A 13,382-nucleotide genomic window follows, 5' to 3' on the forward strand; every position below is an offset into this window, starting at 1 on the left:
CCTCTTCTCTCTCTCTCTGTATATTTTACTTTTTTCCAGCCTTTCCTCTCTCTCCTCCTTCTTACCCTTTTTATCTTTTTCATTTCTTTCCCTTTTCTTTAATTCTCTCCATGCTTCTTTTCTTATTGAGCCATCTATTTCTTCTCTTATTTTGTTTTCATACTTCATTGCTCTTTCTAATGTTGTTTCTTTCATTTCTTGTCTTCCTGTTTCCCATCGTATTAGGTAACTTGGCGTGTTTCTATCTAATCCTAAAACCCACTTTATGTATTTTAGTTGTAGTCTCTCTATTTCTTCATATCTCTTTCATCCCCAGATTTCTGCTCCATACATAATCACGCTTTTCGCCAGAGCATCGAACAGGTTCATCCTTAGCTCCCAGGTTTCTCTAAATAGCTTTTCTCCTAGCCCCCATAACTTTCCGAGTCCCATATTTATTTTCCCTTCTACCTTTTTATCTGCTTTTTATTTCCGTTATTTCTGCTTATCACATATCCTAAGTAGTTGTACTCTTTCACCATCTCTATCTTCTCATCTTCCCATTCGAATTCTTCTTCCTTCCCCCTTCCTCCTCCTCTCCTGCATTTCATCATCTTTGATTTTCCTACATTTAACTCTAACCCCCTTTCTTCCAGGTATCTTTTTAATTTTTTCAGGATTGCTTTCATTCCACTTTCACTCTTTGCCATCATCACTATATCATCTGCGTATCCTAATGTCCATATTTTCTTCCTTCCTATCACTACCCCTCCTTCCTGCACCTGCTTGATCTTCACTTTCAGGTCGGCGAAGGCAAGATTAAATAGCGTGGTGCTCAAAGGGCACCCTTGCCTTACGACTTTGTAAGTCTCAAACTCCCCAATTATTTCTCCTCCAACTTTTACCTTACTCCCTGTTTTTTTGTATATTTCTTCTATTCTTTTCCTAATTTTTCTATTTATCCCTTTCTCTTTCATTGTTTCCCATATTTTCTTCCTCTTTATTTTATCAAAAGCGGCCTTCATGTCTGCAAAGAATACGAACAGTTTTCCTCCTGTTTCCCTTATTTCCTTTCCTATTATTGTTTTTAATATAAATATCGCGTCCATTGTTCCTCTTTTCTTCCTAAATCCCATCTGCGTATCACTTAGCGTTTCTTTAGCTTCTAGTTCTCTTTCCAGCTTTTTTCTCAGTATTTCCGCATATATTTTCATTTTTCTTATTACCTCTTTTACTTCTCTTTCTTTGATTTCTTCACCTTCCTCTCCTTCGCTGTCTTCGGTTTCTTCCCCTTTAATTTCTTCCTGTTCATTCTCTCCCAATTGCTCCTTGAAGTGCTTTATCCATTCTTCTTTTCCTATATTTTCGTCTAATCCAATTCTTTTCTTCCTATTGCCATTCACTTTATCCCAGAATTTTCTTCTCGTCTTATCTGTTCTTATTTCTTCTGCCACTCTTTTCCCTTCATCTTCTTTTGCTTTTCTTATTTCCTCTCTGTATTCTCTCTTTGCTTCTAGGTAATTGCCTCTGTCTCCTTCCCCTTTTCTTACCTTATCTAACTCTGTCATCACCCTAGCCCTTTTTATCCTACATTCTTCTCTCCATCAGCTTTTTTTCGATCCTTTTTTTTTTCCTTATCTTCTTTTTTACAACTGCGTTCTTCACTCTATTTTTTATATCTTTCCATTTATCTGTTCCCTCTATTGCGTCTATCCATCTCTGATACTCCCTTATACCTTCTTCACTCCAGTCGTCTATCATTCTTTCCTCCTCTTCTTTTCTTTCTTCCGCTATTTTGTCTCCCAGTTCCACCTCTATTGGTAAGTGGTCCGACTTTACCCTCTCCTTTATTTGAACCTTTTTTATCGCCTCATCACCTTCCTCGTTACGTACTACATAGTCTATCGTTGACATTCCTCTCGCTCCTATATATGGTATTTCTACCTCTTCATCTCTTTCTTTTCTCCCATTCGTTATCACTAAGCCCACTTCTCCTAGCCATTTTATCATTTCTTCTCCCTCTGCGTTTAACACTTTATCCTTGGCCTTAATTTCTTCTAGTTTTTCTTCTGTCTCCCATTCCCTTCCTTCGGTTCCTGTTCTTGCATTGAAGTCTCCTCCTATAATTATTGTTTTTCCTCTGTTCTCTTCTATCTCTTCACTTATCTATTCATAGTTTTCCTTCTTCTCATGATGCATATACACCGATGCTATCATGTATTCCCTCCCTCCGATCTTTATTTCTCCTATTATTACCTCACTTGTCCTTTCTTTCTTCCATTCTACCTTATTCATCCCTTTTCTCTCTCTTACCGCCATTATTACTCCCTCTATTTCTCTCCCCCTTCTTCCTTCTCTTCTTGAGTCCCTCCACTCTATGCTGTACCCTTTCAGTTGTTTCTCCACACCAGTTCTTGCCCCTTGCCTCTTCACCCAGGTTTCCGTTAGCCCTATTATGTCGAATTCCCTAACATATTCCCAGTCGTCTTCCTCCATGCTCCTCACCCCCGCCACGTTCCAGAATAGTATTTTTACTGCCTTTCTCCCCTCTGTCTCCCTTTTCTTCTCTCTCTCTCTCTTTTATCCCTATTGTTTTCGAAACCCTTCCACCCTTTTTCCTACCATTTTTCCCTCTCTCTCGCTCCACCACCATTCTTCTTCCTCTGATTTCACCCCGTTATGCCACATCTTTACCTCTTTACCTTTACTTCTTATTTCTTTCACTTTCCTTCTTACTTCCTCTATTATCTTTCTCTGCTTCCACGTCCAGTCCTGATCTATGTATATCTTTTTCTGTGCCAGATTCCTTTTCTTCTTCATAATTCCTTCTTTTTGTTCCCATGACGCGCATCTAATTTACCACATGTTTTTTCTTCTTTCTCTCCGATCATCTCTCTCCGCTGTTCCTCCTATTCTTCTCAGATTCACTATCTCTTCTTTCATTTCTAGTACCTCCCTTAACCAGACCTCTGCCTCTCCCTTCTTTTCCCATCTTAACTCACCGTCTAAGTCTGTTACTATTATATTGTTTATCCTACTTTCTCTATCCATTTTTTATCTCATATGCTCTAATTCTTCCTTATTGCCTACTTCTGTTCCTCTTTGCTTCTTGTTTCCTACTTCTATGCTTTCTTTTAGTTTCACGCAGTCCTCTTCCAACTGGTCCATCCTCTCTCCCCATTTTTCCTGCAGTTTCTTTTCTCTACGTTCTGCTTTTTCCCTTTCTTCTTTCGTCTCTTTCTTTCTTTCTTCTCTCTCTCTCTTGTTCTTTCCTAACTTTTCCTATTTCCTTCTCCCACCTTTCTTCTCTTTTTTTCCCCTCTGCCTCCATTCTTTCCATTTTTCCCATTATTTCTTTAAACATTTCTGTCCATTCTTTCCTTTCCTCCTCCCATACCTCTCTTAATTCCCTTATGTCTGTCCGTATCTTTTCCATTACTTCTTCTGCACCACTATTTTTTCCCACTTCTCTTATCGTGTTGTCCAATCCTTCTCCCCCCTCCCCATCCATCTCGCTTTCCTCGCTCTCACACTTGCATCTCTTTGCCTCTCTCATTTCTCCTCTATTATTCTCCCTCAGCCCCTCCCACCTCTCTCTCCCCCTCACCACCTTTACTCTTTTCTTCTTTTCCTCCTCTGGGCCTTTCTTATCCAACCTTCCACCTTTATCTCTTAATTTTTCTGTTGTCACAAATCTTTCCATCCTATCCCGTACGCCTTAATTCGACTCTCTATAACTACCCGTGATCCCACTTTTATTCCCTGTCTTACCTTTTCTGTCTCTGTCTTTACTTCTTACCGCCCCTCCTCTCTGCCTGCCTTTCCCGCTTTCTAATTTTCTCTCTTAACCTCAACTTTTATTTTTTTCTTTATTCCTTTCTCTCTGCTTTTTCCTGCTCTTCTCCAGGCCTCTCTCTCTCTCTCTCTTCTCCACTCCTCCTCCACCTCCACGCTCTTTTCACCTCTATTTCTCTTCTCAAACACTTTTCCTTTTTAACTTTATCACCAAAACTCGCGCTTACATCCAAGACACGTCCACACTCCCCTCGAGTGAAATCTAACCTCAACAAAAATTATACATAAAATTAAATTTATTATTAGCAAATAACAGAACTCATTAATAACGCCATGCAATTTATTTTCGTTAATAAAAATATTCCAAAAATTAGACAATTCTTGATATGAGATGAAGCATGAGAGATACAAACTGAAACTATCATAGTTTTAATGGTTTTGGAGTATTTTTTTCAGAAGTACTAGATTATTTAATGTGTAACTGAAAATGCAAAAATGCTATTAATCTTCATAAAACTACTTAAATCATACATATATATACATACATACATACACACACGCATATATATATATATATTGTAACGGGGTTGATAACCGTCTATTTAATTATGCGTGCGATCGCATCGAAGAGAGCGCGGGATTACCTAAACGTTTAAATTCGAAAATCGGAGAGCAGGAGGGAACAGGTGTCAGTCAACCAACTTTCTACTAACACGAAATAATTATATCAGAATTACGGTCAATATCACATGCGAGATCGTTTATTACGTCTTATTTCTACAATGTTTTCGGCCCGCGTGTTTATGTTTACAAAGCGCGCGCGCGACAATAACATGCAGTGTCGGATCGCTCGCCGCTCTTTATTCGCCGAGTTAATACATGTACGCTTCTTATGGAATACGAAAGATTAGTTAATAGCAATTATAGCAATCGCGAAATTAAGCTGGCCAGCTTACCTGATTAGCAGTCGCACGGTGAACGAGAGAGAAAGTTCGCACTCTAATTTCGGGAAAATCTGTCTTTGTCACGAGGTATCTCGCCGTTTTATGTTTCGCCCTCGATGGCGAAACCCTTCACTTACGCACACTAGCACACACTCGATCTGGTCTGGCTCAGGCACCGCTCCTCTCGATGTATACAGTTGACTCGGGTTGGCACTCCAAGAAAAACTCGGGAAAACTCGAACTAATATCTGCTGCAGCTGAGTGTACGGGTTCTAATCTTCGACTGGTTCATTTTCATACGCGCACGTTCCGTCCCGTCGCATGCCGAATTCCCTCATTACATTTGTCTCAACCGGTAGGTGCTGCCCTCGCAGGCAGCCGCATGGTTGGGCTATTAGCGCTAATAAGACGTTTACCGTCACAATATATGTGTGTGTGTATATATATATATATATATATATATATATATATATATATACATATGTATATTAATATTAATTATTTAAAGATTTAAAAGTTGTATTGAGAAAATCTATGGTCAAAATATCTGACCTTGCTGAAAATTTCTCTGTTGGTGTATCAACTAATGTAAATGAATGCTGGCATGTCTAATAAATGTTGAAAAGCAACATGTCTTAGTATCACAGCATCATCAGATTATCGGTATGCATGTGTTGTAACTCAAAAAAATACAGGAAAAGAATACACATAAAAAGTCAGCATAGTGAAAAATTTTTAGTTATAAAACATCATACTACTTACATTAAAAAAAAAAAGTTTATAGGGAAGAGTAATAAGAATAAAAACACATAAATTTAAGAGCCACCGAGTGCTGCTAAAAAAATCACCTTGTGATATCGGCAAAAAAATTCGTTTTAAAATGTCTAGGGACGTAGTAAATCACAAAAAAACTAAAACTAAGCGTAAAATAAAAGTTACATTCCTTTATTTTTATGAGTCTGAAGTTTGTAACGTTATTCAGTAACGAAAAAATAAAAAAAAAAAAAAGACTAATTAATTATTTTTATTGGTTCAAAAGATTATTATAATGATATATATCAAGGTGATACATCGCAATTACTAAATTTACCCTTAAAACGGACCCTTAGGATATTTACACATGGCAGACTATAGGGACATGGGATAAAATTGTATGAACATATTATTAACGAAAAAATATGGAGTAAATGAAAACTTTCGTTGTACCTATTGATTATATGTACTTGCATACTATGTTTCATTTATCACCCTCAATATTAACTACCCTTACGGCCCTTAGAAATGCAAAGTCCCAGCGGATTTCAAAGATATTTTCTGTAACATTCCCCAGCGACACAATATTTTTTAATAAAAGGTGGTTTTTCTGATAGAGAAAACTATGCATGCCAAGTTTCGTTTGTCGCGCTCCCTAATATCCACCCCCGCAGCCCTTAGAAATTGCAACTCCCAGCGAATTTCAAGGATATTTCCTTCGGCATTCCCCAGCAACACAATATTTTTACATAAAACTTAGTTTTCCCGATAGACGAAACTCAGAGCTATATGCATGCCAAGTTTCGTTTGTCGCGCTCCCTAATAACCACCCCTGCAGCCCTTAGAAATGCCAACTCCCAGCGAATTACAAAGATATTTCCTTCGGCATTCCCCAGCAACACAATATTTTTTAATAAAACTTGGTTTTCCCGATAGACGAAACTCAGAGCTATATGCATGCCAAGTTTCGTTTGACGCGCTCCCTAATAACCACCCCTGCAGCCCTTAGAAATGCCAACTCCCAGCGAATTACAAAGATATTTCCTTCGGCATTCCCCAGCAACACAATATTTTTTGATAAAAGGTGGTCTTTCTGATAGAGAACACTAAGGGCTATATGCATGCCAAGTTTCGTTTGTCGCTCTCCCTAATAACCACCCCCGCAGCCCTTAGAAATGTGAACTCCCAGCGAATTACAAAGATATTTCCTTCGGCATTCCCCAGCAACACAATATTTTTTCATAAAACTTGGTTTTTCCGATAGACGAAACTCAGAGCTATATGCATGCCAAGTTTCGTTTGTCGCGCTCCCTAATAACCACCCCCGCAGCCCTTAGAAATGCCAACTCCGGGCGAATTTCAAAGATATTTCCTTCGGCATTCCCCAGCAACACAATATTTTTTCATAAAACTTAGTTTTCCCCATAGACGAAACTCAGAGCTATATGCATGCCAAGTTTCGTTTGTCGCGCTCCTTATAACCACCCCTGCAGCCCTTAGAAATGCCAACTTCCAGCGAATTACAAAGATATTTCCTTCGGCATTCCCCAGCAACACAATATTTTTTAATAAAACTTGGTTTTCCTGATAGACAAAACTCAGAGCTATATGCATGCCAAGTTTCGTTTGTCGCGCTCCCTAATAACTACCCCCGCAGCCCTTAGAAATGTCAACTCCCAGCGAATTTCAAAGATATTTCCTTCGGCATTCCCCAGCAACACAATATTTTTTAATAAAACTTGGTTTTCCCGATAGACGAAACTCAGAGCTATATGCATGCCAAGTTTCGTTTGACGCGCTCCCTAATAACCACCCCTGCAGCCCTTAGAAATGCCAACTCCCAGCGAATTACAAAGATATTTCCTTCGGCATTCCCCAGCAACACAATATTTTTTGATAAAAGGTGGTCTTTCTGATAGAGAACACTAAGGGCTATATGCATGCCAAGTTTCGTTTGTCGCTCTCCCTAATAACCACCCCCGCAGCCCTTAGAAATGTGAACTCCCAGCGAATTACAAAGATATTTCCTTCGGCATTCCCCAGCAACACAATATTTTTTCATAAAACTTGGTTTTTCCGATAGACGAAACTCAGAGCTATATGCATGCCAAGTTTCGTTTGTCGCGCTCCCTAATAACCACCCCCGCAGCCCTTAGAAATGCCAACTCCGGGCGAATTTCAAAGATATTTCCTTCGGCATTCCCCAGCAACACAATATTTTTTCATAAAACTTAGTTTTCCCCATAGACGAAACTCAGAGCTATATGCATGCCAAGTTTCGTTTGTCGCGCTCCTTATAACCACCCCTGCAGCCCTTAGAAATGCCAACTTCCAGCGAATTACAAAGATATTTCCTTCGGCATTCCCCAGCAACACAATATTTTTTAATAAAACTTGGTTTTCCTGATAGACAAAACTCAGAGCTATATGCATGCCAAGTTTCGTTTGTCGCGCTCCCTAATAACTACCCCCGCAGCCCTTAGAAATGTCAACTCCCAGCGAATTTCAAAGATATTTCCTTCGGCATTCCCCAGCAACACAATATTTTTTCATAAAACTTGGTTTTCCCGATAGACGAAACTCAGAGCTATATGCATGCCAAGTTTCGTTTGTCGCGCTCCCTAATAACCACCCCTGCAGCCCTTAGAAATGCCAACTCTCAGCGAATTACAAAGATATTTCCTTCGGCATTCCCCAGCAACACAATAGTTTTTAATAAAAGGTGGTTATTCTGATAGAGAAAACTAAGGGCTATATGCATGCCAAGTTTCGTTTTTCGCGCTCCCTAATAACCACCCCCGCAGCCCTTAGAAATTGCAACTCCCAGCGAATTTCAAGGATATTTCCTTCGGCATTCCCCAGCAACACAATATTTTTTCATAAAACTTGGTTTTCCCGATAAACGAAACACAGAGCTATATGCATGCCAAGTTTCGTTTGTCGCGCTCCCTAATAACCACCCCTGCAGCCCTTAGAAATGCCAACTCCCAGCGAATTACAAAGATATTTCCTTTGGCATTCCCCAGCAACACAATATTTTTTAATAAAACTTGGTTTTCCCGATAAACGAAACTCAGAGCTATATGCATGCCAAGTTTCGTTTGTCGCGCTCCCTAATAACCACCCCTGCAGCCCTTAGAAATGCCAACTCCCAGCGAATTACAAAGATATTTCCTTCGGCATTCCCCAGCAACACTATATTGTTTAATAAAAGGTGGTTATTCTGATAGAGAAAACTAAGGGCTATATGCATGCCAAGTTTCGTTTGTCGCGCTCCCTAATAACCACCCCCGCAGCCCTTAGAATTTGCAACTCCCAGCGAATTTCAAGGATATTTCCTTCGGCATTCCCCAGCAACACTATATTGTTTAATAAAAGGTGGTTATTCTGATAGAGAAAACTAAGGGCTATATGCATGCCAAGTTTCGTTTGTCGCGCTCCCTAATAACCACCCCCGCAGCCCTTAGAAATGCAAACTCCCAGCGAATTACAAAGATATTTCCTTCGGCATTCCCCAGCAACACAATAGTTTTTAATAAAAGGTGGTTTTTCTGATAGAGAACCCTAAGGGCTATATGCATGCCAAGTTTCGTTTGTCGCGCTCCCTAATAACCACCCCTGCAGCCCTTAGAAATGTGAACTCCCAGCGAATTACAAAGATATTTCCTTCGGCATTCCCCAGCAACACAATATTTTTTCATAAAACTTGGTTTTCCCGATAGACGAAACTCAGAGCTATATGCATGCCAAGTTTCGTTTGTCGCGCTCCCTAATAAGCATCCCTGCAGCCCTTAGAAATGCAAACTCCCAGCAAATTACAAAGATATTTCCTTCGGCATTCCCCAGCAACACAATAGTTTTTAATAAAAGGTGGTTTTTCTGATAGAGAACCCTAAGGGCTATATGCATGCCAAGTTTCGTTTGTCGCGCTCCCTAATAACCACCCCTGCAGCCCTTAGAAATGTGAACTCCCAGCGAATTACAAAGATATTTCCTTCGGCATTCCCCAGCAACGCAATATTTTTAATAAAAGGTGGTTTTCCCGATAGACGAAACTCAGAGCTATATGCATGCCAAGTTTCGTTTGTCGCGCTCCCTAATAACCACCCCTGCAGCCCTTAGAAATGCCAACTCCCAGCGAATTACAAAGATATTTCCTTCGGCATTCCCCAGCAACACTATATTGTTTAATAAAAGGTGGTTATTCTGATAGAGAAAACTAAGGGCTATATGCATGCCAAGTTTCGTTTGTCGCGCTCCCTAATAACAACCCCCGCAGCCCTTAGAAATTGCAACTCCCAGCGAATTTCAAGGATATTTCCTTCGGCATTCCCCAGCAACACAATAGTTTTTAATAAAAGGTGGTTATTCTGATAGAGAAAACTAAGGGCTATATGCATGCCAAGTTTCGTTTTTCGCGCTCCCTAATAACCACCCCCGCAGCCCTTAGAAATTGCAACTCCCAGCGAATTTCAAGGATATTTCCTTCGGCATTCCCCAGCAACACAATATTTTTTCATAAAACTTGGTTTTCCCGATAAACGAAACACAGAGCTATATGCATGCCAAGTTTCGTTTGTCGCGCTCCCTAATAACCACCCCTGCAGCCCTTAGAAATGCCAACTCCCAGCGAATTACAAAGATATTTCCTTTGGCATTCCCCAGCAACACAATATTTTTTAATAAAACTTGGTTTTCCCGATAAACGAAACTCAGAGCTATATGCATGCCAAGTTTCGTTTGTCGCGCTCCCTAATAACCACCCCTGCAGCCCTTAGAAATGCCAACTCCCAGCGAATTACAAAGATATTTCCTTCGGCATTCCCCAGCAACACTATATTGTTTAATAAAAGGTGGTTATTCTGATAGAGAAAACTAAGGGCTATATGCATGCCAAGTTTCGTTTGTCGCGCTCCCTAATAACCACCCCCGCAGCCCTTAGAATTTGCAACTCCCAGCGAATTTCAAGGATATTTCCTTCGGCATTCCCCAGCAACACTATATTGTTTAATAAAAGGTGGTTATTCTGATAGAGAAAACTAAGGGCTATATGCATGCCAAGTTTCGTTTGTCGCGCTCCCTAATAACCACCCCCGCAGCCCTTAGAAATGCAAACTCCCAGCGAATTACAAAGATATTTCCTTCGGCATTCCCCAGCAACACAATAGTTTTTAATAAAAGGTGGTTTTTCTGATAGAGAACCCTAAGGGCTATATGCATGCCAAGTTTCGTTTGTCGCGCTCCCTAATAACCACCCCTGCAGCCCTTAGAAATGTGAACTCCCAGCGAATTACAAAGATATTTCCTTCGGCATTCCCCAGCAACACAATATTTTTTCATAAAACTTGGTTTTCCCGATAGACGAAACTCAGAGCTATATGCATGCCAAGTTTCGTTTGTCGCGCTCCCTAATAAGCATCCCTGCAGCCCTTAGAAATGCAAACTCCCAGCGAATTACAAAGATATTTCCTTCGGCATTCCCCAGCAACACAATAGTTTTTAATAAAAGGTGGTTATTCTGATAGAGAAAACTAAGGGCTATATGCATGCCAAGTTTCGTTTGTCGCGCTCCCTAATAACCACCCCCGCAGCCCTTAGAAATGCAAACTCCCAGCGAATTACAAAGATATTTCCTTCGGCATTCCCCAGCAACACAATAGTTTTTAATAAAAGGTGGTTTTTCTGATAGAGAACCCTAAGGGCTATATGCATGCCAAGTTTCGTTTGTCGCGCTCCCTAATAACCACCCCTGCAGCCCTTAGAAATGTGAACTCCCAGCGAATTACAAAGATATTTCCTTCGGCATTCCCCAGCAACACAATATTTTTTCATAAAACTTGGTTTTCCCGATAGACGAAACTCAGAGCTATATGCATGCCAAGTTTCGTTTGTCGCGCTCCCTAATAAGCATCCCTGCAGCCCTTAGAAATGCAAACTCCCAGCAAATTACAAAGATATTTCCTTCAGCATTCCCCAGCAACACAATAGTTTTTAATAAAAGGTGGTTTTTCTGATAGAGAACCCTAAGGGCTATATGCATGCCAAGTTTCGTTTGTCGCGCTCCCTAATAACCACCCCTGCAGCCCTTAGAAATGTGAACTCCCAGCGAATTACAAAGATATTTCCTTCGGCATTCCCCAGCAACGCAATATTTTTAATAAAAGGTGGTTTTCCCGATAGACGAAACTCAGAGCTATATGCATGCCAAGTTTCGTTTGTCGCGCTCCCTAATAACCACCCCTGCAGCCCTTAGAAATGCCAACTCCCAGCGAATTACAAAGATATTTCCTTCGGCATTCCCCAGCAACACTATATTGTTTAATAAAAGGTGGTTATTCTGATAGAGAAAACTAAGGGCTATATGCATGCCAAGTTTCGTTTGTCGCGCTCCCTAATAACAACCCCCGCAGCCCTTAGAAATTGCAACTCCCAGCGAATTTCAAGGATATTTCCTTCGGCATTCCCCAGCAACACAATAGTTTTTAATAAAAGGTGGTTATTCTGATAGAGAAAACTAAGGGCTATATGCATGCCAAGTTTCGTTTTTCGCGCTCCCTAATAACCACCCCCGCAGCCCTTAGAAATTGCAACTCCCAGCGAATTTCAAGGATATTTCCTTCGGCATTCCCCAGCAACACAATATTTTTTCATAAAACTTGGTTTTCCCGATAAACGAAACACAGAGCTATATGCATGCCAAGTTTCGTTTGTCGCGCTCCCTAATAACCACCCCTGCAGCCCTTAGAAATGCCAACTCCCAGCGAATTACAAAGATATTTCCTTTGGCATTCCCCAGCAACACAATATTTTTTAATAAAACTTGGTTTTCCCGATAAACGAAACTCAGAGCTATATGCATGCCAAGTTTCGTTTGTCGCGCTCCCTAATAACCACCCCTGCAGCCCTTAGAAATGCCAACTCCCAGCGAATTACAAAGATATTTCCTTCGGCATTCCCCAGCAACACTATATTGTTTAATAAAAGGTGGTTATTCTGATAGAGAAAACTAAGGGCTATATGCATGCCAAGTTTCGTTTGTCGCGCTCCCTAATAACCACCCCCGCAGCCCTTAGAATTTGCAACTCCCAGCGAATTTCAAGGATATTTCCTTCGGCATTCCCCAGCAACACTATATTGTTTAATAAAAGGTGGTTATTCTGATAGAGAAAACTAAGGGCTATATGCATGCCAAGTTTCGTTTGTCGCGCTCCCTAATAACCACCCCCGCAGCCCTTAGAAATGCAAACTCCCAGCGAATTACAAAGATATTTCCTTCGGCATTCCCCAGCAACACAATAGTTTTTAATAAAAGGTGGTTTTTCTGATAGAGAACCCTAAGGGCTATATGCATGCCAAGTTTCGTTTGTCGCGCTCCCTAATAACCACCCCTGCAGCCCTTAGAAATGTGAACTCCCAGCGAATTACAAAGATATTTCCTTCGGCATTCCCCAGCAACACAATATTTTTTCATAAAACTTGGTTTTCTCGATAGACGAAACTCAGAGCTATATGCATGCCAAGTTTCGTTTGTCGCGCTCCCTAATAAGCATCCCTGCAGCCCTTAGAAATGCAAACTCCCAGCGAATTACAAAGATATTTCCTTCGGCATTCCCCAGCAACACAATAGTTTTTAATAAAAGGTGGTTTTTCTGATAGAGAACCCTAAGGGCTATATGCATGCCAAGTTTCGTTTGTCGCGCTCCCTAATAACCACCCCTGCAGCCCTTAGAAATGTGAACTCCCAGCGAATTACAAAGATATTTCCTTCGGCATTCCCCAGCAACGCAATATTTTTAATAAAAGGTGGTTTTCCCGATAGACGAAACTCAGAGCTATATGCATGCCAAGTTTCGTTTGTCGCGCTCCCTAATAACCACCCCTGCAGCCCTTAGAAATGCCAACTCCCAGCGA

At 40.7% G+C, this 13,382-nt stretch overlaps 1 protein-coding gene across 1 annotated transcript in view; it reads left to right on the top strand.

The window, feature by feature from the left end:
* The window catches only part of LOC131675194 (sperm-associated antigen 6-like), a 277,598-nt gene that overhangs the window by 3,953 nt on the left and 260,263 nt on the right, over positions 1 to 13,382 (top strand). The gene's annotated exons all lie outside the window — the stretch shown is intronic.

The sequence above is a fragment of the Phymastichus coffea genome, unplaced genomic scaffold (genome assembly GCF_024137745.1).
Source record: "Phymastichus coffea isolate CEN01 unplaced genomic scaffold, Cenicafe_Pcof_1.1 PCOF00017, whole genome shotgun sequence".
NCBI classification, from domain to species: domain Eukaryota; kingdom Metazoa; phylum Arthropoda; class Insecta; order Hymenoptera; family Eulophidae; genus Phymastichus; species Phymastichus coffea.